The sequence below is a fragment of the Myodes glareolus genome, chromosome 15 (assembly GCF_982192425.1).
Source record: "Myodes glareolus chromosome 15, mMyoGla1.1, whole genome shotgun sequence".
Lineage (NCBI taxonomy): Eukaryota > Metazoa > Chordata > Mammalia > Rodentia > Cricetidae > Myodes > Myodes glareolus.
Genome location: NC_142040.1, coordinates 46,278,335 through 46,301,584, shown reverse-complemented (window position 1 = coordinate 46,301,584; position 23,250 = coordinate 46,278,335). Strand labels below are relative to the sequence as shown.

Here is a 23,250-nt window from a genome sequence, read left to right as displayed (position 1 = left end):
AGTATTTTTCTTGCTCTCAACATTCCTTCTGTTTTATGTTGTTGCTGTTTGTTTGTTTGCATGTGTGCTTGTTTGCATCCCCAACAAAGAGCCCCATATTGGTTATCCAATGCCAAATGCTCAGCCTTGAATGCATGTTCATACAAGTGACATTATGCAGACTAATCGGTTTAAATGTATGTGTTTAGGAATATATACATATACACATGTATGTACACACAATAACACACATATATATGTAACAAATAAATAAAAAGAGGGCATTATCATACAGGGGGATGGAAGGAAGAAAAACAGTAATTAAATAAAGTAATTAAATTCTAATTTCAAAAAGATACAGAAGTTTTAAATGTCAATATTTTTGAGCCAAGCTTGATGGCACACACTTTTAATCCAAACAACCTGAAAGCAGAGGCAGGATGATCTCTGGCAGTTCAGGGCCAAACTGTTCTACACAGCTGGTTCCAGGACAGCCTGGGCTCTGTAGAAAGACACTTTCTCAAAATAGGTACATAGATGATAGATGATAGATAGATAGATAGATAGATAGATAGATAGATAGATAGATAGACAGACAGACAGAACCAGATTCTTTCTAAATTCAGTGTTTAATTAAAGCCAGTTCTTTACATAATTGTTGGTCAGTCTTGAAAGGAAGCTTGTTCACCAAGAGTCACCCTTTGAATAAATGTTCATCCTTTAAATGAAGTGCTGTACTTGCCCTAGAAAGTCTGTTGTGTAATGTAGGCCATTCTAATAAAAACTCGATTTCATGCGAGTAGCTCTTTTGAATGTGGTGTCCATGATTTGAAGAAAAGCAGTTTCTAAGACCTCACACACTAGACATAAATCAGCTTCCCTTGCTTTTACTGAAACAGAGCGATCTTAACCTAAAGGTAATGCTTTCTATAGTTTGTAAAACAGGAAAGAATAAGATCAGGCAAAACCATCCAAGAAGATGCCAGAAGTGATAATTACAAAACATATATATTTGAAAAAAGAGCTTCAAAATTGCATTAAGAAGAAAACCAATCATTTTTACTGGAAATTTGCCCCAAGATAAAGGACTCTTCCGAAGAGAAAAAAAACATAAGGGCACAACCAAAAAATTAACTATGTCAGAAAAGTTTATGAAATTTAAAACTTAAATGTGGCCTGTGTCTTCCAACACTTACCTGGTACCAGCATTTCAATGTTTACATCACAAGAATTACTTAGTTTCTGCAAGGATCAGGCCTGAATCAGGAAGTGGGCCTCCCAAAGAGGAGATTCTGTTGCCATTTAAATTCAGTCTATGCTGCTTTTTCCTTTTGAAAGCTTAGTAAGTTTTTCCAACTAGTGCCAATTTCCTGCTGGATGCTGAGCAACCCAGCTTGGAGAAGAAGAGGAAAGGACTGGCTTAGCCTGGCCTGCGGGAACAGAGGCTTCCAGGTCGGGATGCAGCCTTGAGTGTGACTGCTCAGTCATAACAAGACTGATTCAGGTGGTAGTAGTGGCTCACACTTTTAATCCCAGCACTCCAGATGCAAAGTCAGGCCAATATCTGTGAGTTCAAGACCAGCCTGGTCTAAAGAGGTAGTTCCCTGACAGTTGGGGCAATTACACTTTGAAACAAAAAGACCTGATCAAGCAGACAAAACACACAGATTTTGCTCCCTGGATTTCTATTGGTCCCACTTCCCATTTCTGTATTCACCCCTAAGGATGGCTTCGGTCTGGAAGCCACATTCATCCAGGCTGGAGACCAAAAGCTCCTGGCTCCGTGGTGAAAAAGATGGCACATTTCTGGTAGCTGTGTAGTAGAAGCCTTGCCAGCAAGGAAAGGCTGGCAACCTCTGGATAGGGCCAATTTCTCTCTGCAAATGGCCACAGTTGGCTCTTGAGCTATGCCTGAGATTTTTTTCAGTTTTCAGTTAGACTCGTGGGTGAACTTTCCCTTGTTCAAGAAAAGCGGTTTTTTGACTGTCAGGGGTCATGCTTTCTAGACTTCTCAGTGTGTTTTCAGCAGGGCACTGACCTTGGCAGACAAGCTGCTGAGGACCCAGTTAGGAAATCCATTTCTCTGCTGATTGGAGCAAGGGCTAATTCTCCAGGCAGCACCCCTGGGGCTAAACTGTCAGCTCAGACCATTCTGCAATAATCCACTGGAGCCCCACCCCTCTTCTTCCTGAGCTCAGCCCTGGCCTGCCTTCAGTTTGTTTGCTCCCCTGCTGACTGGGTGAGTCACTCCATCTTCCTAGGGCAAGTTTGCTTCTGGTTTTTAGCAATAATAAAACTGAAACCACTCTCTCTGAGCTTTCTTGAGGTGAGGACGGGGTTTGCAAACAAGTATTCAGCTAGTACTATATTTATTTAGTAGATTGTTAATGGGCAGAGCCATCTGCACAGCAAGGTATGCCTCATCACACCTGGGCTCCTAAGAACGCACAGCTATCTAAAACTTGTTTGTTTGTTTGTTTGTTTTGGTTTTTTTGGGACAGGCTTTCTCTGTAGTGTTGGAACCTGTCCTGGAACTAGCACTTGTAGACCAGGCTAGCCTCGAACTCACAGATATCTGCCTGCCTCTGCCTCCACATGCTAGCATTAAAGGCCTGCTCCACCTCCACCTGGCCCCTTAACTCAGTAATATAGAAAAACTGAAACAGAAACTGCAGGGATGGGGATTCAGGGCACTGCAGCTGTAGCCTCTGCTACTGTGAGTTGTGTTTGTGCTCTGGAACTAAGTTACTGCTCTGCTCCTTTGCTGGAGGAGGCACAGACACAGAGACCCAGCCTGCTGGTCAAACTCCAAAGTCATACTAGCTGCCTGTCATGCTCCTTCTAAATGTTTCATTTGTTCTATGATATCAAATGTTGTTTACAGAGCAAAGCTGGGGGTGATGGTGCAGAGCTGTGATCCCCAGACTCTACCATCAGAGAGGAAGATGGGGAGGGGCTGCAAATTCCAGGACAGGAAGTATCAGGCCAGCATTGGCCTCCCAGACTTACTCTGGAAATTTTCATAAATACTGCAATTCACGTAGAATTCCAAATGACCCAGGATAACCACACTGTCGCTACACACACACACACACACACACACACACACATACATACACATACACACACATGGAACAATGCAGAATGTGTCACCACATCCGGTCTCTGGGAGTTTATATAGCTACAGTAGTAGAAACAGCACACACTTCACTGACAACTGTACACTTGGATAGACCTAAGGTTCCATAAACAAGCACTTGCCAAAACTGCACTTGGTTTTTCACACAGATGTATAAATTAGACTTTTATTTCTAACACAGGTTTTCTCTGGGTAGCATTGACTTTCCTGAAACAAGCCGGCCTTGACCTCAGAGATTCACCTGCCTTCACCTCTGGGATTAAAGACATGTTTTGCTGCTGAACAGCAAAAATAATCTTTTGAGAAATGACAAAACCTTCAACAAATGGTCCTTGGAAAGCTGAATGACCACAAGCAGGAAGTAACTAGATCCCTCACTGTGTCTCCCTGGGGGTCACCAGTTCACACAGATCCATTCTTCCCAGGAACTCAAAGCTCTATAGCTGGCAGATAAAATACCCAAACACTCAGGATCCCTCATGGGCAAGCACTGCTGAGCAGGGCTCCAGCACTGAAGAAATTGTGCTGCCAATGGCAAGAGGCAGGCCATGAAGCTGAGAACCTCAGGTCCACTAAAGACAATGGTCAAATGCCCACAGAATGGGAAAACTCTTTGATGGCTTTCATCTGGCAGAGGATTAGTGTCTACAACACACCAATGACTCAGATTTTAAAAAGCATTTTGTAAGAAACTCTTTCTCTTTACTAATTCTAATTTTTATGTGCGTTGGTGTTTTGAGTGAATGCTGGTCTGTAGGTGGGCATCAGAAGTCCTGGACATGGAGTTACAGAAAGAAGGGAGCTGCCATGTGTGTTCTAGGAACTGAACCCAGGTCCTCTGTAAAGGCGGCTGCGGCTCTCACCACCTGAGCCATCTCTACAAGCCCCAGAATTCATTTGTTAAAGAAGAGAACATGGAATCATGCAAACTACAAAAGGTCCAGCAAAGAGAACTGCTGGAGCCAGCATCAGCAGGCCAGAGACACTGGAGAGGAGAGGGGGATCAGCCTCTAAACACACACAGGAGACTTCTCTCAGGGAGCAAAATTCAATTCGTGTTAGTTTTTCTCTTTCTTTTTCTTGTCTCTTGATTGTTCTTTTATCCCCTTTATACCACTCAAGACAATAGATTCTACACAAAGAAACTATTTTTTAACCTCACAACCACAACTTATATTTTCCTAAAACAGTATCTTTTTTTAAAAGATTTATTTTATTACTTATGTATACAGCATCTGCCTGCATGTATCCCTGCAGGCCAGAAGAGGGCACCAGACCTCATTACAGATGGTTGTGAGCCACCATGTAGTTGCTGGGAATTGAACTCAGAACCTCTGCAGGCAATGCTCTTAACCTCTGAGCCATCTCTCAGCCCCCTAAAACAGTACCTTTATACAAAAAAAGCTCACAGTATGATCACAGGTTACATATTTTTCTCAGGAACCCACAAGTGGTTAAACATTTTTCTTTGTATTAATTTGTATTAATTAAGATGTGTAATGACAACTTCTCCCCAAGCAATGATTCTTCTATTAACGATTACCAAATTTTAAGCCAGTCAAGCACCATTCAGCCAGGTCCTTTGTACTGGCAGGAAGCTTTCTGTGGTTACAGTGTAGCAGATTAATATCCTATTGCCACTCTACCAACCCTAAACAAGTGGTCTAACTAACCATCTAGTTTTCTTTCTTATTTATACACATTATTTCATTTAAATTTCCTTTGGCAACTTTGTTTTCTCGGTGTGCACATCAGATCCTGGGATTCATTCTGTAAGCTACATGACCAAGGAAATCACACCCAACCTTGAGTTGGGATTTGGGGACATAATTGCTTTCTTTGATTGTCAGCCGACTTTTCCACAGATAGAATTTCTGTTTCTTCAATGCATGAAACTTCTTGTTCTGATTCTCCATTCTCGGAAAGAGGAGGCTGTCTTATTTCTGTCTTTTGTATTTTTCCTTGAAGCAACTGCAGAGCAGACTAAACTATTTCCAAGACCACCTTCACTGTCTTCACCACCTGGATCTCTTAGGCTGACATAGAAAGTCCAGTTGAATCTCTGACCCACCTAAGAGTCATTGCTCTTATAAAAATCATCTTCATGATCTGCAAGGAAATTGCCCAGAGAGGAGTGCGATTTTCCCTTGAAGCAATCCCACTTTACTAGAAGCAGTGTGATTCTTTCACATAGTAATCACACCGTGGGAGAAACAGTAAGAACACAATAGCAGCAAGCAGGAGAAAATACAGCAGAAGATGGAAGTATCATGGAGACAACCAGCAATCCCTGCTCCCTCACCCATGGGCGTTTCCACTCCAGGGAGCACCCATCACAGCTTTGCTTTCTGGTAGGCTATATTCCAAGGGCTCCATCCCAGACTGCAGCTCTTCGGACATGTCAGCCACCTGTGGTCATGCCGTCAGAGGCTGCAGTACAAACGCCAGTCTGCATGGGGGAAAGTGTTCATCCTTGCTAGCCAACTGAGCAGGCACTGACACTACTCTGAGATTCTTCTTATCCCAGTCAGAGCAGCAATGGTGGTCATCAAGAAAGCAAGGGAGAACTAATGCTGGGGAGAAGGTAGGGGGAGTGTGGAAAAGATGGGGCCCTAGTAGTCTGCTAGTGAGAATGTAATGTCCTTGGGTTCCTGTGGGATTGGGATGGAGGATCATCACCGAAACTAAAGAGACCTTCCAGGGGACCCATATTTTCATGAGGGCTGAGACCTAACAGCAAGGTTTCAACATGTGTGTCTTGGGAAGCAACTCCAAGGCTTTTCTCTGACTTTGCTTCCTTTTTCCCAGGAATCAGTTTAGTTCCCACCCCCACCTCTCTTCCCTGTGCTGACCCTAGACAGTTTCTTTATTAACCAGTGGTATTCACAGCATACAGAGGGGAAATTCACATCAACCATTGGTCTTCAGTTCTAAAAAATAGATGTGGGGTTCTTTGTTTGTTTTCTATTTACGGGGTAAACCTTCCTCACTTTTCAGGGGCTGTTAACAGGTCAAAACCATTCTTTTGTGCGGAGCAACATTATACAGGTCACATATTTCTGCATTGTATCAGTGGCCAGGCTCTCAAGCCACAATAGCAGCTGAGGTGTTAACAGCATCTTCAGACTGGCTGTCTTCTGGGCTCAGGATATGCTGATGTTGTGCCGATCCTTCCTAATTATGAGGACCACCTGGGAAGAGGTAGTCATTCCAAGCTAGTGACTGAGCTGCAGATGTGACTTTAGCCCTGCTTCCCCTAAAACAAAATGCTAATAACCTTTCCCCTCAACTTTCCTTGGGAGATGAAAGCTGTTTTGAGAATAAAAGCACAGGTGATATTCAGATTTAAATGAACCCTGAGACTCCCTTCTCATATGGCTGTGTAAACTGTGTCTCAGTTATCCCCACCCCAATCCAGAGAGATAGTTGATGATGTTGGGGTTGGACCCCCACACTTTTGTCAAACCTCCCCTCTCCCATCAGGACCTGTAATTCTGGGAGTGACTTCTTTCTCTTAGTGTGATTACCTCCAGTTGCACTCACCTTCGTACAAATCACACACTTCATTCTTAACTATAGGTGAAAACAACCCCATAGCATTAGTAAACATCCTTCTTTTCCCCCTTCTTTCCGTTATGAGATGTCTAGTTGGTTCCCTCACTTAGTGTGGACAGGGCTGTAAGAAACACTGATGTGCAAGGATCTCTAGGGCATGTTGACTTAAAGTCTTTGAGGTAAATACCAAGAACCAGAAATATGGGGTCCCCTGGAAGGTCTCTTTAATTTCTGTGAGGATCCTCCATCCCAATTCTACAGTAACCCAAGGAGTTTACACTCTCACCAACAGTCTACAAGGAGTTTACACTCTCACCAACAGTCCACAAGGAGTTTCCACTCTCACCAAGAGTCTACATGGAATTTACACTCTTGTTGGAGCCCATGTAGCTCCAACACAAATATCTATTTTCCCTAACTGGACTGGTACGGAGGTGCAAGGAATAACCAGACACAACTTACAACATTATTACGGAAAAGGACATCTGAGGCTTCGTCCTCCTGATGATCTCCCCTGAAGATCTCTGTGTTTATTCTCCAAACATCTTTTATACTAATACATAAACTGGGTGGGGAAAAATACATCATCATACTGTCTCCTAGGTAACCAGGTGAATGGTCACATCCACATCTACCTGTCTGCTGAGTATGCTAGCTGTCACCTAGGTTTGAATTAGCATCTCTATAAGGCATCCTCCAAATTACAAAGAAAGGGAGCAGCCAACATCCTGACCTTTATCAGGCAGAGACAGCCTGTCTGCAGGGCTACGGGATCATTTCTGAGCAGCCCAATGGCTGCAGAGCCTGGCTGCTATACCATAAAGAAATATGGGCCCACACATTCTCCCCAACCGTCTACAAGGAGGTTACACTCTCACCAACAGTCTACAAGGGCTCCATCTTTTCCACACTCCCCCTCACCTTCTCCCCAGCATTAGTTCTCCCTTGTTTTCTTGATGACCACCATTGCCACTCTGACTGGGATGAGATGGATCTCAGTGGTGTTAGCACCTCTCACAGCTGGCTAGCAAGGATGAACATGGCAGTTGTGCTGCTGCCTCTGCCAATGACATGATCACTTTGCTAGACCTTTTGTCGTTTGGGTCATCCCATGTTCTCTTCCTTAATAAGAGACTTCTGCCTCCTGGAGACATGATTCAGCAGTTGCTAGCACCAGCTGCCTTTCCAGAGAATCCAGGCTAAATTCCCAGCACACACTTGGCAGCTCACAACTGTGTAAATCCAATTCCAGGGTATCTGACACCCACAAACAGACAAGCAATCAGGCAAAACACCAATACACATAAAAATCAAACATAAATGAGACAAAGAGTTTCTTTTAAAAAGATTTTTAAAGGCTGCGTGCTTTGTGGATTGTAGACACTAATACTCCACCTGATGAAAAGCTGTCAGAGTTTCTTCCATGTGGTGGACATTGGACCACTTCCTTTGCTGGACCTAAGAATTTCAGTTTGATGAAGCTCCTCTTCCATTCATAGCACTATGTCTTAGTGCTACAGCCCTGCTCAGCAAGTGCTTGCCTATGAGGGATCCTGAGAGTTTGGGATTCTTTTTTATCTACCACCTTTAGAGTTTTGAGTTCCATAGGAAGAATTGATCTGTGTTCAATGGTGTCCCTATAGGGTGACACAGAGTGAGATCTAGGTGCATTCTACTTGTGGCCATTCAGTTTTCAAAGAACCATTTCTTGAAGTTTTTGTCATTTTCCAAAAGTTTAGTTTTTTACTATTAATTATCTCCACGTTTTTTTCTGCTCCCCTCTTTGCCTCTCCTCCCCACTTGAACCCTCCCAAGGTCCCCATGCTCCCAATTTACTCACAAGATCTTTTTCTACTTCCCATGTCAATTAGATCTATGTATGTCTCCCTTAGTGTGCTAATCTTTGTCTAGGTTCTCTGGGATTGTGATTTGTAGGCTCGGTTTCCTTGCTTTATGTTTAAAGCACTTATGAGTGAGTACATGTGATAATTGTCTTTCTGTCTCTGGGGTACCTCATTTAAAATGATGTTTTCTCATTCTATCCATTTGCCTGTAAAATTCAGGATATCGTTATTTTTTATTCTGCTGTGTAGTACTCCATTGTGTAAACATACCCATTTTTCTTATCCATTCAACAGTCAAGGGGCATTTAGGTTGTTCCCAGGCTCTGGCTATGACAAACAGAGCTGCTATGAACATAGTTGAGCACATGTCCTTGTGGCATGATTGAACATCCTTTGGATATATACACAATAGGGAAATACTGTGTCTTGAGGAAGGTTGTTTCCTAATTTTCTGAAAAATCGCCACACTGATATAAAAAGTGGCTGTACCAACTTGTACTACCACCAGCAATGCGAAAGTGTTCCTTTTACCCTGCTACCTCTCCAACACAAGTTGTCATCAGTGGTTTTGATCTTGGCCATTCTTATAGGTGTATGATGGAATTTCAGGATGGTTTTGATTTGCATTTCTCTGATAACTAAGGATGTTGAGCATTTCCTTAAGTGTCTTTCAGCCATTTTAGATTCCACATTTGAGAGTTCTCTATTTACATCTGTACTCCATTTTTTATTGCATGATTTGTTCTTTTCATGATCAATTTCTTGATTTCTTTGTATATTTTAGAGATCAAACCTCAGTCTGATGTGGGGTTAGTGAAGATTTTTTTCCCAATATATAGGCTGCCATTTAGTCTTCTGGATAATGTCTTTGGCTTTGCAGAAGCTTTTAAATTTAAGGAGGTCCCATGTACTCATTGTTTCTATCAGTGTCTGGGAGGGGACTACAGGGCTGCAAGTCCAGAGCACCTTCCTTGCCTAATATGCTGCCAGCAATGTGGCTGCTGCACACTGGTGCTCCACAGCTGGGAGCCTTAGACAGCTCCAGGAGACTTTCAGCATTTCAAAGTGAGTTCTTGCCAAGAAGATCCTTGCCTAAACCTCTCCAGGTTGTCTTCAGTACAGCCGGTTCCTCCCAAAATAAACGCATCAATGTGCTTTCAGTGGTCCGTGTCAGTTTTTAATTACTTAATTCATAAACGTAATTTACTTGGTTGTACTCGGGCCACTTTCAAAGACCACACCCACCCCGACGCTCATATTTCTAGGATTCCTGGAAAGGCTGGTGTGGGGACCAGGGTGGTCAGTCCTCAGGCTCTCAGGTGAAAGAGGTGGGTAGGCACCGCTGGGGTCTGGCATGCTGGGCTGTTTGTGGTGGGGGTGTGAGGAGGAAGTGCTATCCAATAGTGGAAATGCTGTTAATGCCAGTCCTCAGCGCAGACCCCAAGCTGCAGGCCCCCCACTTCCTTGCAGCCGGCTTCCCTCTGAGGCAGGCACTGGGCCAAGTGCCACTTCGCTGTGCACAGCGCCCAATGCTGCAGTTTTACAAGGTTGCTGCGGAATTCCATCCCGACCTCGTTCCCGACGACTGGAGACACACGGTGCTGTGCAAGATACGTCTGATGCCCGGGCGCCAGTCAGCACCCTATAGTGGTCAGGAGGCCGCGGTTTCTTTCCATGTTCGCGTCCTCCACGTTCGATTCTCCGTTCTTACTATACACGCTGTGAATTATCCCGATTCCTTTCCGTAGCAGAATCAGTGCCAACTTCCCGATGCAGAGACACGTTTTGGTCGGGTAAGGGTCCCAAGATATCTGACCCGAACCGCAAGGAAGACGAGGGATTCGGTGTGTAAGTGTCCCCAACCCCCAATCCCGAATCTCCGTCGCTCCGTGCTCCGACGGTGTTCGGGAACTTTCAGGGGTCAGGACTCGAGTATGGCCCCGTCTCCTAAGGCCTTCCCGTCGCCTTCGTTTTTAGTGTTCGGTCGCGACGCAGCTAAGGTCACTCCGAATGCCCCCACTGCGGGCAAGTCGCCCGGTCACGGCTGCCCGACCGTTTGTCTCTCTAACCGGAGCCAAAGGAAAGATAGGGCAGAAGCAGAAACGCTACTGACGCCAAACGAAGCTCAGCAGGCCGGCTGCAACGCTGGCCACTGGCCTCGCTGTGGCGCCAGAACTCAGCGCCACCGCGATTGCCTGTGCAGGGAGCTAGCACTATGGGGTTCCAGGGCTATGGTGGCGCTGTCCGCGAGGGAGGTGATTCGTCCACCGAGCCGAATTTCTATCCTACCTTAGCTCTCTCGACCTACAATATGACGGTGATTTTCAAACCACGTCCGTGATTTTCTGCTTCTGTCCTTTCGTTTGTAGACCGGAATCAAACTCTTTATGTAAGGCTGCTGCGTGATTCGATACACACGACCAAGCGGACGATGGGTCCGTGTCCGCAGCATTTGACGGACAGGACGAGTGCAGAGCCCCCAGGATAGACCTGGGGGGGCAAGTTTGCACCTCCCCACACCGGCCACCGGTCCGCGGTTTCCTTCCACGTTCGCCTACTCTACGTTCTGTTCTTCATCTTTACTATACACACTGTAAATTCACCCGATTCCTTTCCGTAGCAGAATCAGTGTCAACATCCGTGGGCAAAGACACGTTTTGGTAGGGCAAGGGTCCCAAGACATCCGACTCGAACCGCTTGGAAGACGACTGCTTCGGTGTTTGCCCACCCCAACCCCACCCCCGTATGTCCGTCGCGCCTTATATCCATTCCTCCCGCGGACGGTGTTCGGGGACTTTCAGGGGTCAGGACTCGAGTATGGCCCCGTCTCCTAAGGCCTTCCCGTCGCCTACGCTTTTAGCGTTCAGTCACGATGCAGCTAAGGTCACTCCGAGTGCCCCCACGGCGGGCAAGTCGCTGGGCCACGGCTGCCCGACCGTTTCTCTCCCTCACGGGAGCCAAAGGAAAGACCGGGGCAGAAGCCAAAACGCTACTGATGCCAACGGCAGCTCAACAGGCCCACTGCGCCGCCGCCAGCAGCTTTTTGTCGCTGTGGCGCCGGAACTCAGCGTCACCGCGAATAATGGCCCCGCATTCTTTCAAGACTACAAATACCCAGGCCTGGAGGACCCTGTAACAGCTCTGCTGCCTGCTTCTGTGCGCCCTCTGCTGTCCTCCCGGTGCAAGTGCTGCTCAAGCGAAGCGATGGTAACGAGGACGGAGCAGCGGTTCTGGAGAAGACCACGACGGGAGCCAGTGCAGAGCCGACGTCGACGGGGACGAGGCCGGAGCCGAGGGCATGGTGTACGAGTCTGCAGCCAACAACGACGACCTGTGCGAGTCCGCCAGAGCCGACGGAGGGGGCGAGTATGGAGCCAAAGACGGGGTTCGAGGCTGCAGACGACCTGAACGATGGGTGCAAGTCTGGACCTCCTTCATTTTCTAATATGCTGCCTGCGATATGGCTGCTGCACACCGGTGCTCCACAGCTGGGAGCCTTAGACAGCTCCAGGAGACTTTCAGCGTTTCAAAATGAGCTCTATGCCAAGGAGATCCTTGCCTAAACCTCTCCAGGTTGTCTTCAGTACAGCCGGTTCCTCCAAAAATAAACGCATCAATGTGCTTTCGGTGGTCCGTGTCAATTCTTAATTACTTAATGCATAAACGTAATTTACTTGGTTGTACCCGCGCCACTTTTCAAAGACCACACCCACCCCGACGCTCATATTTCTAGGATTCCTGGAAAGGCTGGTGTGAGGACCAGGGTGGTCAGTCCTCAGGCTCTCAGGTGAAAGAAGTGGGTAGGCTCCGCTGGGGTCTGGGGTGCTGGGCTGTGGGGGGCTGGGGGGTGAGGAGGAAGTGCATTCCAATAGTGGAAAGGCTGTTGATGCCAGTCTTCAGCTCAGACCCCAAGCTGCAGGCCCGCCACTTGCTTGCAGCCGGCTTCCCTATGAGGCAGGCACTTGGCCAAGTGCCACTTTGCCCACAGCATCGTGCACAGTGCCCGATGCTGCAGTTTTCCAAAGTTGCTGCGGAATTCTATCCCGACCTCGTTCCCGACGACGGGAGACACACGGTGCGGTGAAAGAAACGTCTGGTTGTCAGGTGCCAGTCAGCACCCTATAGTGGTCAGGTGGCCGCGGTTTCCTTCCACGTTCGCATTCTCTACGTTCTGTTCTTCATCTTTACTATACAAGCTGTAAATTCACCCGATTCCTTTCCGTAGCAGAATCAGTGCCAACTATCCTATGCAGAAACACGTTTTGATCGGGAAAGGGTCCCAAGACATCCAACCGGAACGGCATGGAAAACTACTGATTCGGTGTTAAACCCCTCCCTCCGAATCTCCATCGAGCCTGCATTCCATTCCTTGCTCCGACGGTGTTCGGGGATTTTCATAGGTCAGGACTCGAGTATGGCCCTGTCTCCGACAGCCTTCTCCCTCGCCTCCGTCTTCAGAGGTCGGTCGCGACGCAGCTAATGTCCTTCCGAGTGCCCCCACTGCGGGTAAGTCGCCCGGTCACGGCTGCCCTACCGTTTCTCTCTCTCACCGGAGCCAAAGAAAAGACCAGGGCAGAAGCAGAAAGGAGACCGACGCCAAATGCAGCTCAGCAGGCCGGCTGCGCCGCCGGCCGCTGGTGTCGCTGTGGCGCCGGACCTCAACGTCACCGTGATTGCCGGTGGACGGAGCTAGCACTCACGTCCGCCAGTGAAGTGATTCGTCCACTGAGCCGAATTCCTATCGGACGTCAGCTCGCCCGAACTGCAATCCGACAGTGATTTTCTGCTGCTGTCCTTTGGTTTGGTCACCGGAATCAAATTCTGTATGTAAGGCTGCTGCGGGATTCGATCCGCATGACCAAGTCAACGATGGGTCCGGGTCCCCAGCAGATGATGGACGGGATGAGTGCAGAGACGACTAATGGGAAAATGGGGGGGGGCAGACTGTATCCCCCTCCCATACCGGCCAGGGGGCCGAGATTTCCTTCCCTGTTCGCGTTCTCTACTTTCGGTTCTCTGTCGTTACTACACATGCTGTAAATTCACCCGATTCCTTTTCATAGAAGAATCAGAGCCAACTTCCGTGGGCAAAGATACGTTTTGTCGGACAAGGATCCCAAGACATCCGACCCGAACCGCATTGAAGACGACGCATTCGGTGTGTCTGTGTCCCACCCGAATCACCTTCGCGCCTGCGTTCCATTCCTCCCGCCTATAGTGTTCGGGGATTTTCAGAAGTCAGGACTTGAGTATGGCCCTGTACCCAAGGCCTTCCCGTCGCCTCTGATTTTAGCGGTCGGTCGCAACGCAGCTAAGGTCCCTCCGAGTGCCCCCACGGCGCCAAGTCGCCTGGCCACGGCGGCCCTACCGTTTGTTTCTCTCTCTCACCAGAGCCAAAGGAAAGACCAGGGCAGAAGCAGAAACGCTACTGACGCCAAACGCAGCTCAGCAGCTCCGCCGCTGGCGTCGCTGTGGCGCCGGAACTCAGCGTCACCGCGATTGCCTGTGCACGGAGCTAGCACTAAGGGGTTCCCCGACCACGGTGGCGCTGTCCGCGAAGGATGTGATTCGTCCACCGAGCCGAATTACTACCGAATGTCAGCTCGCCTGAGCTGCAATCCGAAGCGGATTTTCACACAGCGTCCGTGATTTTTCTGCTACCGGCCTTTGGTTTGGACACCGGAATCAAACTCTGTACGTAAGGCAGCTGCGTGATTCGATCCGCTCGACGAAGCCGACGACGTGGACCGGTTCGAGTCCGCAGCCAATGACTGGGGCCAGCGTGCAACCTAGGACCGGTCCGAGGTGCGGTTGGGGGGGCGGAGCATACGATGGGTACGGGTCCACAGCAGATGATGGACTGAATCAGTGAGGAGCCTACGACCCGGTCAACGGTGGCATGTCTACACACGATACCCTAGGTCTAGAGACCGTAGTTTCTTTTCTGAAATTTCGCAATTTTCTGACCCCGCCTTCTTTCAAGACTACAAATACCCAGGCCTGGAGGAGCCTGTAGCACCTCTGCTGCCTGCTTCTGTGCACCCTCTGCTGTCCTCCCGGTGCAAGTGCTGCTCAAGCGAAGCGATGGCAACGACGACGGAGCAGCGGTTCTGGAGAAGACCACGACGGGAGCCAGTGCAGAGCCGACGTCGACGTGGGCGAGGACGGAGCCGAAGGCATGGTGTGCGTGTCTGCAGACAACAACGACGACCTGTGCGAGTCCGCCAGAGCCGACGGAGGGAGCGAGTATGGAGCCAAAAACGGGGTTCCAGGCTGCAGACGACGAGGAGGGCGACGGGTGCAAGTCCGGAACAGCTTCATTTTCTAATATGCTGCCTGCGATGTGGCTGCTGCACACCGGTGCTCCACAGCTGGGAGCCTTAGACAGCCTCAGGAGACTTTCAGCATTTCAAAATGAGCTCTATGCCAAGAAGATCCTTGCCTAAACCTCTCCAGGTTGTCTTCAGTGCAGCCGGTTCCTCCCCCAAATAAACACATCAATGTGCTTTCGGTGGTCCGTGTCAGATTTTAATTACTTAATACATAAACGTAATTTACTTGGTTGTACCCGCGCCACTTTCAAAGACCACACCCACCCCGAAGCTCATATTTCTAGGATTCCTGGAAAGGCTGGTGTGGGGACCAAGGTGGTCAGTCCTCAGGCTCTCAGGTGAAAGAGGTGGGTAGGCACCGCTGGGGTCTGGGGTGCTGGGCTGTGGGGGGCTGGGGGGTGAGGAGGAAGTGCATTCCAATAGTGGAAAGGCTGTTGATGCCAGTCTTCAGCTCAGACCCCAAGCTGCAGGCCCGCCACTTGCTTGCAGCCCGCTTCCCTATGAGGCAGGCACTTGGCCAAGTGCCACTTTGCCCACAGCATCGTGCACAGTGCCCGATGCTGCAGTTTTCCAAAGTTGCTGCGGAATTCTATCCCGACCTCGTTCCCGACGACGGGAGACACACGGTGCGGTGAAAGAAACGTCTGGTTGTCAGGTGCCAGTCAGCATCCTATAGTGGTCAGGTGGCCGCGGTTTCCTTCCACGTTCGCATCCTCTACGTTCTGTTCTTCATCTTTACTATACAAGCTGTAAATTCACCCTATTCCTTTCCGTAGCAGAATCAGTGCCAACTTCCCTATGCAGATATACGTTTTGGTCGGGTAAGGGTCCCAAGATATCTGACCCGAACCGCAAGGAAGACGAGGGATTCGGTGTGTCCGCGTCCCCAACCCTCCTCCCCCGAAGCTCCTTCGCGCCTGCGTTCCATTCCTCGCGCCGATCGTGTTCGGGGACTTTCAGGGGTCAGGACTCGAGTATGGCCCCGTCTCCGAAGGCCTTCCCGTCGCCTCCGTTTTTAGTGTTCGGTCGCGACGCACCTAAGGTCATTCCGAATACCCCCACTGCGGGCAAATCGCCTGGCCACGGTTGCAGGACCGTTTGTCTCTCTCACGGAGCAAAGGAAAGATCAGGGCAGAAGCAAAAATGCTACTGACGCCAAAGGCAGCTCAGCAGGACCGCTGCACCGCTGGCCACTGGCGTCGCTGTGGCGCCAGAACTCAATATCACCGCGATCCCCAGTGCTCCGGTTCCAGGGCTACGGTGGCGCTATCCGCGAAGGAGGTGATTCGTCCACCGAGCCGAATTCCTATCCTACCTCAGCTCTCTCGAGCTGCAATCCGACGGTGATTTTGAAACCACGTCCGTGATTTTCTGATTCTGTCCTTTCGTTTGTAGACCGGAATCAAACTCTGTATGTAAGGCTGCTGCGTGATTCGATCCGCACGACCAAGCGGACGATGGGTCCGGGTCCGCAGCATTTGACGGACAGGACGAGTGCAGAGCCGCCAGGATAGACGTGGGGGGGGGCAAGTTTGCACACACACCCCGTACCGGCCACCGGTTCGCGGTTTCCTTCCACCTTCGCGTCCTCCACGTTCTGTTCTTCATCTTTACTATACACGCTGTAAATTCACCCGATTCCTTTCCGTAGCAGAATCAGTGCCAACTATCCTATGCAGAAACACGTTTTGATCGGGAAAGGGTCCCAAGACATCCAACCGGAACGGCATGGAAAACTACTGATTCGGTGTTAAACCCCTCCCTCCGAATCTCCATCGAGCCTGCATTCCATTCCTTGCTCCGACGGTGTTCGGGGATTTTCATAGGTCAGGACTCGAGTATGGCCCTGTCTCCGACAGCCTTCTCCCTCGCCTCCGTCTTCAGAGGTCGGTCGCGACGCAGCTAATGTCCTTCCGAGTGCCCCCACTGCGGGTAAGTCGCCGGGTCACGGCTGCCCTACCGTTTCTCTCTCTCACCGGAGCCAAAGAAAAGACCAGGGCAGAAGCAGAAACGAGACCGACGCCAAATGCAGCTCAGCAGGCCGGCTGCGCCGCCGGCCGCTGGTGTCGCTGTGGCGCCGGACCTCAACGTCACCGTGATTGCCGGTGGACGGAGCTAGCACTCACGTCCGCCAGTGAAGTGATTCGTCCACTGAGCCGAATTCCTATCGGACGTCAGCTCGCCCGAACTGCAATCCGACAGTGATTTTCTGCTGCTGTCCTTTGGTTTGGTCACCGGAATCAAATTCTGTATGTAAGGCTGCTGCGGGATTCGATCCGCATGACCAAGTCAACGATGGGTCCGGGTCCCCAGCAGATGACGGACGGGATGAGTGCAGAGACGACTAATGGGAAAATGGGGGTGGGGGGGCCAGTCTGTATCCCGCTCCCATACCGGCCAGGGGGCCGCGATTTTCTTCCACGTTCGCGTTCTCTACTTTCGGTTCTCCGTCGTTACTACACATGCTGTAAATTCACCCGATTCCTTTTCATAGAAGAATCAGAGCCAACTTCCGTGGGCAAAGATACGTTTTGTCGGACAAGGATCCCAAGACATCCGACCCGAACCGCATTGAAGACGACGCATTCGGTGTGTCTGTGTCCCACCCGAATCACCTTCGCGCCTGCGTTCCATTCCTCCCGCCTATAGTGTTCGGGGATTTTCAGAAGTCAGGACTTGAGTATGGCCCTGTACCCAAGGCCTTCCCGTCGCCTCTGATTTTAGCGGTCGGTCGCAACGCAGCTAAGGTCCCTCCGAGTGCCCCCACGGCGCCAAGTCGCCTGGCCACGGCGGCCCTACCGTTTGTTTCTCTCTCTCACCGGAGCCAAAGGAAAGACCAGGGCAGAAGCAGAAACGCTACTGACGCCAAACGCAGCTCAGCAGCTCCGCCGCTGGCGTCGCTGTGGCGCCGGAACTCAGCGTCACCGCGATTGCCTGTGCACGGAGCTAGCACTAAGGGGTTCCCCGACCACGGTGGCGCTGTCCGCGAAGGATGTGATTCGTCCACCGAGCCGAATTACTACCGAATGTCAGCTCGCCTGAGCTGCAATCCGAAGCGGATTTTCACACAGCGTCCGTGATTTTTCTGCTACCGGCCTTTGGTTTGGACACCGGAATCAAACTCTGTACGTAAGGCAGCTGCGTGATTCGATCCGCTCGACGAAGCCGACGACGTGGACCGGTTCGAGTCCGCAGCCAATGACTGGGGCCAGCGTGCAACCTAGGACCGGTCCGAGGTGCGGTTGGGGGGGCGGAGCATACGATGGGTACGGGTCCACAGCAGATGATGGACTGAATCAGTGAGGAGCCTACGACCCGGTCAACGGTGGCATGTCTACACACGATACCCTAGGTCTAGAGACCGTAGTTTCTTTTCTGAAATTTCGCAATTTTCTGACCCCGCCTTCTTTCAAGACTACAAATACCCAGGCCTGGAGGAGCCTGTAGCACCTCTGCTGCCTGCTTCTGTGCACCCTCTGCTGTCCTCCCGGTGCAAGTGCTGCTCAAGCGAAGCGATGGCAACGACGACGGAGCAGCGGTTCTGGAGAAGACCACGACGGGAGCCAGTGCAGAGCCGACGTCGACGTGGGCGAGGACGGAGCCGAAGGCATGGTGTGCGTGTCTGCAGACAACAACGACGACCTGTGCATGTCCGCCAGAGCCGACGGAGGGAGCGAGTATGGAGCCAAAAACGGGGTTCCAGGCTGCAGACGACGAGGAGGGCGACGGGTGCAAGTCCGGAACAGCTTCATTTTCTAATATGCTGCCTGCGATGTGGCTTCTGCACACCGGTGCTCCACAGCTGGGAGCCTTAGACAGCTCCAGGACACTTTCAGCGTTTCAAAATGAGCTCTATGCCAAGAAGATCCTTGCCTAAACCTCTCCAGGTTGTCTTCAGTGCAGCCGGTTCCTCCCCCAAATAAACACATCAATGTGCTTTCTGTGGTCCGTGTCAGATTTTAATTACTTAATACATAAACGTAATTTACTTGGTTGTACCCGCGCCACTTTCAAAGACCACACCCACGCCGAAGCTCATATTTCTAGGATTCCTGGAAAGGCTGGTGTGGGGACCCGGGTGGTCAGTCCTCAGGCTCTCAGGTGAAAGAGGTGGGTAGGCACCGCTGGGGTCTGGGGTGCTGGGCTGTGGGGGGTTGTGGGGGGGGTGAGGAGGAAGTGCTATCCAATAGTGGAAAGGCTGTTGATGCCAGTCCTCAGCTCAGACCCCAAGCTGCAGGCCCGCCACTTGCTAGCAGCCCGCTTCCCTGTGAGGCGGGCACTTGGCCAAGTGCCACTTTGCCCACAGCATCGTGCACAGTGCCCGATGCTGCAGTTTTCCGAGGTTGCTGCGGAATTCTATCCCGACCTCGTTCCCGACGACGGGAGACACACGGTGCGGTGAAAGAAACGTCTGGTTGTCAGGTGCCAGTCAGCACCCTATAGTGGTCAGGTGGCCGCGGTTTCCTTCCACGTTCGCGTCCTCTACGTTCTGTTCTTCATCTTTACAATGCAAGCTGTAAATTCACCCTATTCCTTTCCGTAGCAGAATCAGTGCCAACTTCCCTATGCAGATATACGTTTTGGTCGGGTAAGGGTCCCAAGATATCTGACCCGAACCGCAAGGAAGACGAGGGATTCGGTGTGTCCGCGTCCCCAACACTCCACCCCCTTAGCTCCGTCGCGCTTGCGTTCCATTCCTCGCGCCGATCGTGTTCGGGGACTTTCAGGGGTCAGGACTCGAGTATGGCCCCGTCTCCGAAGGCCTTCCCGTCGCCTCCGTTTTTAGTGTTCGGTCGCGACGCACCTAAGGTCATTCCGAATACCCCCACTGCGGGCAAATCGCCTGGCCACGGTTGCAGGACCGTTTGTCTCTCTCACGGAGCAAAGGAAAGATCAGGGCAGAAGCAAAAATGCTACTGACGCCAAACGCAGCTCAGCAGGACGGCTGCACCGCTGGCCACTGGCGTCGCTGTGGCGCCAGAACTCAATATCACCGCGATCCCCAGTGCTCTGGTTCCAGGGCTGTGGTGGCGCTATCCGCGAAGGAGGTGATTCGTCCACCGAGCCGAATTCCTATCCTACCTCAGCTCTCTCGAGCTGAAATCCGACGGTGATTTTGAAACCACGTCCGTGATTTTCTGATTCTGTCCTTTCGTTTGTAGACCGGAATCAAACTCTGTATGTAAGGCTGCTGCGTGATTCGATCCGCACGACCAAGCGGACGATGGGTCCGGGTCCGCAGCATTTGACGGACAGGACGAGTGCAGAGCCGCCAGGATAGACGTGGGGGGGGGGGCAAGTTTGCACACACACACCCCGTACCGGCAACCGGTCCGCAGTTTCCTTCCACGTTCGCGTCCTCTACGTTCTGTTCTTCATCTTTACTATACACGCTGTAAATTCACCCGATTCCTTTCCGTAGCAGAATCAGTGCCAACTATCCTATGCAGAAACACGTTTTGGTCGGGAAAGGGTCCTAAGACATCCAACCGGAACGGCATGGAAAACTACTGATTCGGTGTTAAACCCCTCCCTCCGAATCTCCGTCGAGCCTGCATTCCATTCCTTGCTCCGACGGTGTTCGGGGATTTTCATAGGTCAGGACTCGAGTATGGCCCTGTCTCCGACAGCCTTCTCCCTCGCCTCCGTCTTCAGAGGTCGGTCGCGACGCAGCTAATGTCCTTCCGAGTGCCCCCACTGCGGGCAAGTCACCGGGCCAGGGTTGCAGGACCGTTTCTCTCTCTTACCGGAGCCAAAGAAAAGACCAGGGCAGAAGCAGAAACGAGACTGACGCCAAACGCAGCTCAACAGGCCGGCTGCGCGGACGGCCGCTGGTGTCGCTGTGGCGCCGGACCTCAACGTCACCGTGATTGCCAGTGGACAGAGCTAGGACTCATGTCCGCGAGTGAAGTGATTCGTCCACTGAGCCGAATTCCTATCGGACGTCAGCTCGCCCGAACTGCAATCCGACAGTGATTTTCTGCTGCTGTCCTTTGGTTTGGTCACCGGAATCAAATTCTGTATGTAAGGCTGCTGCGGGATTCGATCCGCATGACCAAGTCAACGATGGGTCCGGGTCCCCAGCAGATGACGGACGGAATGAGTGCAGAGACGACTAATGGGAAAATGGGGGGGGGGCAGACTGTATCCCCCTCCCATACCGGCCAGGGGGCCGAGATTTCCTTCCCTGTTCGCGTTCTCTACTTTCGGTTCTCTGTCGTTACTACACATGCTGTAAATTCACCTGATTCCTTTCCATAGAAGAATCAGAGCCAACTTCCGTAGGCAAAGATACGTTTTGTCGGACAAGGATCCCAAGACATCCGACCCGAACCGCATTGAAGACGACGGATTCGGTGTGTCTGTGTCCCCCCGACCCCCCACACCCGAATCACCTTCGCGCCTGCGTTCCATTCCTCCCGCCTATAGTGTTCGGGGATTTTCAGAAGTCAGGACTTGAGTATGGCCCTATCTCCGACGGCCTTCTCCGTGGCCTCTGTTTTTAGCGGTCGGTCGCGACGCACCGAAGGTCCCTCCGAGTGCCCCCACGGCGGGCAAGTCGCCTGGCCACGGCTGTCCGACCGTTTGTTTCTCTCTCACACCAGAGCCAAAGGAAAGACCAGGGCAGAAGCAGAAACGCTACTGACACCAAACGCAGCTCAGCCGCTGGCGTCGCTGTGGCACCAGAACTCAGCGTCACCGCGATTGCCTGTGCACGGAGCTAGCACTAAGGAATTCCCCGACCACGGTGGCGCTGTCCGCGAGGGATGTGATTCGCCCACCGAGCCGAATTACTACCGAATGTCAGCTCGCCTGAGCTGCAATCCGAAGGGGATTTTCAAACAGCGTTCGTGATTTTCTGCTACCGGCCTTTGATTTGGACACCGGAATCAAACTCTGTATGTAATGCAGCTGCGTGATTCGATCCGCTCGACTAAGCCGACGACGTGAACCGGTTCGAGTCCGCAGCCAATGACTGGGGCCGGCCCGCAGCCGAGGACCGGTCCGAGGTGCGGTTGTGGGTGGGGCGGGGCATATGATGGGTAGGGGTCCACAGCAGATGACCGACGGAACCAGTGAGGAGCCGACGACCTGGACAACGGTGGCATGTCTACACACGATACGGTAAGTCTAGAGGCCGTGGTTTCTTTTCTGAAATTTCGCAATTTTCTGACCCCGCCTTCCTTCAAGACTACAAATACCCAGGCCTGGAGGAGCCTGTAGCAGCTCTGCTGCCTGCTCCTTTGCACCCTCTGCTGTCCTCCCGGTGCAAGTGCTGCTCAAGCGAAGCGATGGCAACGACGACGGAGCAGCGGTTCTGGAGAAGACCACGATGGCAGCCAGTGCAGAGCCGACATCGACGGGGGCGAGGACGGAGCCGAGGGCATGGTGTGCGAGTCTGCAGTCAACAACGACGACCTGTGCATGTCCGCCAGAGCCGATGGAGTGGTCGAGTATGGAGCCAAAGATGGGGTTCCAGGCAGCAGACGACGAGGACGACGGGAGCAAGTCCTGAGCTCCTTCATTTTCTAATATCCTGCCTGCGATGTGGCTGCTGCACACCGGTGTTCCACAGCTGGGAGCCTTAGACAGCTCCAGGACACTTTCAGCGTTTCAAACTGAGCTCTATGCCAAGAAAATCCTTGCCTAAACCTCTCCAGGTTGTCTTCAGCACAGGCAGTTCCTCCCAAAATAAACGCATCAATGTGCTTTCGGTGCTCCGTGTCAGTTTTTAATTACTTAATACATAAACGTAATTTACTTGGTTGTACCCGCGCCACTTTTCAAAGACCACACTCACCCCGAAGCTCATATTTCTAGGCTTCCTGGAAAGGCTGGTGTGGGGACCAGGGTGGTCAGTCCACAGGCTCTCAGGTGAAAGAGGTGGGTAGGCACCGCTGTGGGGTCTTGGGTGCTGGGCTGTGGCGGGTGGGGGCGGGGAGGAAGTGCTCTCCAATAACGGAAAGGCTGTTGGTGCCAGTCCTAAGCTCAGACCCCAAGCTGCAGGCCCCCCACTTCCTTGCAGCCCGCTTCCCTGTGAGGCAGGCACTGGGCCAAGTGCCACTTCGCTGTGCACAGAGCCCGATGCTGTAGTTTTTAGGTTGCTGCGGAATTCTATCCCGACCTCGTTCCCGACGACGGGAGACACACGGTACAATGCAAGAAACGTCTGGTGTCCAGGTGCCAGTCAGCACCCTATAGTGGTCAGGTGGCCGCGGTTTCTTTTCCTGGTGTTCGATTCTCCATCGTTACTATACACGCTGTAAATTCACCGGATTCCTTTCCGTAGCAGAATCAGTGCCAATTTCCCTATGCAGAGACACGTTTTGGTCGGGTAAGGGTCCCAAGACATCCCGAGGGATTCGGTGTGTCCATGTCCCAAACTCCCCACCCCCGAAAC

The 23,250-nt window shown here is 51.2% G+C and overlaps 2 long non-coding RNA genes across 2 annotated transcripts; one reads left to right on the top strand and one right to left on the bottom strand.

Moving 5' to 3' along the window:
* Positions 1-6,875: 6,875 nt before the first annotated feature.
* Positions 6,876-19,557, bottom strand: LOC148119689 (uncharacterized). The gene is made up of 2 exons (XR_015735006.1): positions 8,788-19,557; positions 6,876-7,733 (listed from the first exon to the last, which is right to left on the bottom strand). It is a non-coding gene; the product is annotated as an uncharacterized LOC148119689 (long non-coding RNA).
* A 1,537-nt stretch (positions 19,558-21,094) lies between these two features.
* On the top strand, positions 21,095-22,559 carry LOC148119688 (uncharacterized). Its single transcript, XR_015735007.1, has 2 exons — positions 21,095-21,205; positions 21,455-22,559. It is a non-coding gene; the product is annotated as an uncharacterized LOC148119688 (long non-coding RNA).
* The last annotated feature ends 691 nt before the right edge of the window (positions 22,560-23,250 follow it).